Raw genomic sequence first — 6,000 nt, 5'->3', positions numbered from 1 at the left:
TTTCAGTTATTCAGAACTAGATACTCATGTGCTTCTTGAGTAACCTTACATGGGTCATTTAGTTCTGCTGCGGGAAACTGAGTAAGGAGATACTTAGAATGTGCCAGCCTGAACAAGGTGGCTGTTGCATCCTAAGTAACACTGGGACAACACAGACCCCTTTCTCTGCCTCACAAGTTTCTTCCTAACAAACGTGTTAACTTACATCCCCATTACATGGAAGGCACATCCTATGGTAATCTTCTGACTCAGCATTCACTATTACTCAGAACACTACTTGCTCACAGTCTGTAATAAGCATGCAATAATATTTCCCCTTTGTGCACCATGTCTTTGGTAACTTCCCAGAGAAGTTCACAGTAGTCTCTGTGGAATTTGAGTAATGTCGTCTTCCCAGAGAGAGCTGAATTTTACTCTGAGGACAATATATGGTCTTTTCCAACCATACCCAATGTAGCTAGTTTAATCTCTTTCTTTCCTATTTCCCCTATGTTAGTGCCTCCTCCCCCTTTTCATTCATTTTGTCTCACAGTTTGTAGAAATAGAGATGCTTTACTTGCTATTGCTCCTTTTTGCTGCACGCCCCCACCAGTTAATGCTTTTCCTCACAAAGTGATGAATATTAGAGTTGTTTGTTAGCAATGATAGCACCGCACAGAGAAAAAAGAAATCTTTATAAAAAATGTTACTTGCACCAGCACCTGCAGAAGAGAACCCACTGCTGACACAGTGAGAGCTCAACCATAACCAGTAACTTTCTAAAAGTATGTTTGACTTTTAGCATTTTAGTCATACCTTTCAAGCTCAGAACAATCTACTTCCCTCCCCGGCTGTCTGACCTGCAGAGAAAAGAGGAAGAAACTACACATATGTGTCCTTTTTCTCAATCAAACTTTGTTCAACTGCCATTAGGAAGCTGAGTTTTCTACTTGAAAGGTCTGTAGAAAGCTGGTAACATCTGTTTCAGAGAGAACCCAAGCTCTCCGTTCCCATGAGCCAGACTGGAATTAGATGTATGCTGTGGTGCAAAGTCCATTCCTATGGAGTGGAACACACCTGCCTGAGGTATACTGTTAGCAGCTGTAATCTGCAGACCTTGACTCCCTTTCCTACCCACAAAAGGCATGTTTGAGGAGTAGTAATTCTCAGATAAGCAGATATTTCCTCTTTCTTACGCGTATTTCTTTTTGTGGGCATGTGACACCACATTTTCTCTAAAACAGCAGTCTCAAACCCCCACTTTTTTGGATCTCTCTCAAAACTCCAGGTTTGACAGCACTGCTTAAAAACCATTTTGGCTCAGAATAAGGTTTTGTGTTTGTTGTTGTTTTTGATTTGAGTTTTGTTTGTTTTATTTTTCCTAGATTCTGCACTAAATCTTTATTTGACTGAATATTGTACATGCTTGAAGTGCCTGTGTGAGGAGGGGAGGGAAAAGAGCTCTCACTTCTGGCTGAGGGGCATGTGTGAAAAAGTATGGCTTTGCTAAGGCCAGTGAGAGTGCTTGAAATCACTTTGCAGTCCTGTGGCACTCAGAAGTTTCCTGAGGTTTCTATCTGACTCTCAGCCCCTTGACAGAATCAGCAGATAGGGTCCTCTCTTGCTCATTTAGAACAGGTCCTTTATGTGTGTGCCCCAAGTGTCAACCTTTTGACACTCCTGTATCGAGACAAAAGGCAAACCAAAGCTGTGTGATGTCTATAGCCCACCCGCTGGATATAAAGACAAAGGCAGGCAATTAAGGTCTCCAATGTAAGTAAATTTTTTAGTCTTCCCCAGAGCTGATCCACTGTTGAACAACCATTTGCTCTTCATTTCACAGCAAGGCCCCACTGGCTCCAAGTGCTGCCACAGCTCACTGCAGTTATTTGGGTTGTCTGTCCTTGAGGCCCCCTTTGTCCCAACTTTGGTATTGAAAAGCCACTAGCTTGAAATCTCCTCCTGATACAGGTGAAGCCTTGGATAAATATTGGCAACTCCCACCATAAACTGCTGTAAGGAAACAAAAAGCTTTAGCTCTGCAATCAAATTGTGAAAGAGCTTGTTCCTTTACCTCCCTAATATTGCATAACTGCAGCTGAGCGTGAACGGAAAGCAAGTGCGTATGTCTCTATTTTTTCTTACGCATTACCTTCAGAGAAAGGACACGGTTTCTATTACAACTCTGGCTGCAACAGATGGAGTAAGATGTGGGGTTTTTTTTCCTGTGCATGACTATAACTTCTTAAAAGCTGCCTTCCCAAGTTGATCAGGCAAGTCATGAAAAAGGGTCTGTTTATAAAAATGATGATTCTTATCGAGTTAAAGCACTGTAAGGCGGTCAGTACTGTCCCTAAAGAGAGAAAAAGAAAGGCTTTTATGGAGAAATATCTTGTTTTCCTAATGGCTTGGTTTGGAAACAAGTTTATAAAACACATTAAAATCCCCCAGGGGATTCAGGACTGCAGTGTTTCTAAACAGTCACATTTACCTTGACCTTACAGTTGTAGAAGAAGGAAAGATTGCCTTCTTTTTAGCCCCAGGAATACAATACTTGGCATTTATGTAGCACTTGAAAACTTAATAGCTCTAGAACCACAAACCAAGAATCCTCACAGTCCAAACAGAGCAGTGAGTTCAGACACCTTTACTGTCTCCTGTATTATGTCCCTTTCCTTGTCTGCCTGAGCAGAGAGCAGCCCTATGGGGCTTTTACCTGCCAGGGTCAGAAATTGTCAGCAAAAGGCCAGCAGGCTACTGAGAAGCACAGGCCAGCTGAACAAAACCTAGCCTGTTTCATGTAGGTTGTAATGAACATCTCCAATTTTGATCATATTCAAAGTACTGCTAAAGGCTGCTGAGCGAAGAGATGGGATTTTCATTTGTTTGGGATTTTTTGGATGTGACAATCACATTTTCTAACTCTGTTGTCTGCTTTTAAACCTTAGGAAGATCTTGGTTCCCACCTCTCCAGCTTACTACACAAAGTACTTGAGAAAAAAACATGGAAAGGAGAGGGAGGGACCAGAAAGTGAACAAGCTAGAGAGACCAGACCCCATCAGGTTCTAACATGGGTCACCTTCTCCCTTGTCTCTTGCTGTCCTCACTAATGCCTTGGGATTTTAATTTTAGCATTTCAACTTAGCAAATTAATGGGAAAATGGATAAATGTAAGGGTAGCAAGGGGGATTTCTTAATGCCAGTTCTGTAAAGTGAGTGCTTTATTTTCTTGACCACAGCACCATGGCAGAAAGCTTCTGAACGGCTGCATGATCACTAAAGACAAACTATACAGGTGAACACTGCATTCTGTTTACCAGAGGATCAGTCAATGTCCACCCAGAACAAAAACTTCTCATCGAATAGCAGAAAATGTGGACAATGGTGTGTTCCTGAAGCTTTCGTCTCCTTCTCCATCTGACCTATATTAGAGGAACAGCTCACCTTCTCTCTCTGGATCATGATGGTGGTACAATGCTTGGTGCATGAAAAAAACACTGCCTCAAAACTGCAAGACCCCTACGTTGATGAAGAGCACTTCAGGAAGCTTCATGGGGTGTTGCCTGCTAGCCAAGAACTCTGTAAAAAAAGACCATCAATGAGGAATAAAGTCAGAGAACTGTATTTAAAGGAGCTTTCACTCTGGGAAGACAAAGTGAGATGATAATAACAATAACAATAATAGTAATAATCATAGTACTAGTACTAGCAATAATAGTAACTATAATAGTAGTAATAGTAGCAGCCTTCTAGCATAGCCAGGAAGCATTTATGTAAATAAATGAGTCCACAGCAATATGGACTGTAAGATATGCTTGATATTCCACAGTCCTGGTGACCAGCCTTTGCACCTCATTTTCACTCCTAAGTATGCGTTTTTGTTTATATCCTTTTAGCCACTGTTCTAGATGGCAGGGGGGTTGGAACTTGATGATCGCAAGGTCCTTTCCAACCCTAACTATTCTATGATTCTATGATTTATAGCAACTTAGGACACTGGGATCTCAAATCAGGATGGGAACCCCTCCGATATTGATATGGATATTAACCTTCAGTTATAATACACTGTTTCACCCAACTGAACCATTACACTGGATTTTTTAAAACAAAGACTACCATTAAACCCCCTCTATCTTCCAGATGTAAGATACAATTCTCAAAAAGTAATGAGTATAAAACCAAAAAATTGCCAGGTCATCTTACATATTATATAGTACTTACCTGGGAAGAATAGCATCAACTATACATTTAAGAACTCACTAGATCCCTGGGAACCACTATGTAATCATAGGAATGCAATTATAATTTAAAACAAATTTTAAAATCAATGTCTTTATGACTCATCATCAGCAATGCATCCCTCAAAAGAGAAGGCTGACAAGGAAGTGAACTGATGAATGCTTCTCCTGTAATGCTGCTCAGGGCAAATAATTTTACAGCACATTCCAAAGTGCTGAATGGCCTGGAGAGAGGTCAAACCCCTTTGTGATTCCCCTGGGAACAGATCCAGAAAAGTGTGGAATCCACCAGTAAAAAAAATTGACTTGCTGATTAAATTGTTATATTTTTCTCAGTCGGATCCTCTATATCCACCAAAATGAGGGTGCTACAGCAACTTCCCAGATTAAGGCACGTGGCTAAAAGAGCTGTGCCACAGAACTGAAAATGTGCAAGTTCATCATGCTTTGACAGTCTTCTGCAGATCTACAGGAAGTTATAGTCTGACTTTTTCCATACGTAGCACGTGCTTGGTCATCAAGTTTTTGTGATCAGTTCTTTCCACACCTGTGTCCTTTAGATCATAACAGAGGTTGTAAACTGTCTAACTTGTAACCATGGAAATTTTGTTTCTAGGGAATAATTTTGGGTTGCCCTTGTGTCATTCTGAAAAGACTGTATGACAACTCTCTGTGGATGGAGAGGTGGATGCCAACAGGGAATGTTCTTAAGTGGAGCACATTATCTGAAAGGGGTTAAAACCATTCCAAATCCTCTGCATTCAGTGTCAGAAAGTGGAATTATCCTTCTCCTTACACCCATCAGTAAAAAAACAACCAAATAAGAAGTACCAACAAGGACCTCCCTTTGATGCAAAATAAGTCTGTGGTTCTGTTTGCGTGCTTCCTGTGACACTAGTATCTCATTACTAAAATAATGATGAACATAATGCTGGTTAAGGAAGGACTTTCAGTTTAGCAGCTCCGGCCAATGAGCATATATGGCGTATGTGCTAATAACATAACATGCTCATAACGGAGCATGGCACCAAGTTGGAGAATGTCGTAAGTCATTGCTGGCCCTCACAAGACAATGGATGAGAACAAAATCCTTCTCCCAGGGCTGTTTTTATTGGCCAGGATTATGAGCAGGGAGCCTGGCGAGGCTGAGGTGGTGTTGGTGGGTTCACTCTGCAAGGATTCACAGGGATGGCATTCTATTTCTGCACACGTGTCCAGTTACAGTGGAGAAGGAGGCCCTGAAAGACAGCCTGCAGAGACTCCCTAGTGGAAAAGCCTGGCACATCCGTTCTCAGCCCAAAGCAGGGCAATTCAGCACCAGTCCTGAGACACCTGATGTATCCGAAGTTCAGTTAAGTATCTGCAGGCCACCAAGGCCTTTGGAGCCCACAGTTTTCTTTTGGTCTGAGGCTCACCCTTGCTCTGTTCTCTAGTTTTAAACACAAACCTTCTGCCTGCCTTTAAAAAAGAAAAAAAAAATTTATTTTTTTTTTTTTAATTAAACGGAAAGGGGAGACATGTCCTGAGAAAGATCTTAATAATGCACACATTCTTAATGCCTCGGCTTCGGAGTTGTTATGAATTCCCAAGGAAATCATCTACTGCCTCCCATTGCTATAAGAGTATAGACTATGGGTCGTAATTAGAATCATAGAATCATAGAATAGTTAGGGTTGGAAAGGACCTTAAGATCATCAAGTTCCAACCCCCCTGCCATGGGCAGGGACACCTCTCTCTAAACCATATCACCCAAGGCCTCGTCCAACCTAGTCTTGAACACTG

Source organism: Neopsephotus bourkii, unplaced genomic scaffold (assembly GCF_033783945.1).
Source record: "Neopsephotus bourkii isolate Nb327-2 ecotype Australia unplaced genomic scaffold, CSIRO-AGI_Nbou_v1 NB_1763, whole genome shotgun sequence".
Taxonomy (NCBI): Eukaryota; Metazoa; Chordata; class Aves; order Psittaciformes; family Psittacidae; genus Neopsephotus; species Neopsephotus bourkii.
The sequence above is the reverse complement of the archived record's forward strand: the minus strand, read 5'-3'. Positions refer to the sequence as shown.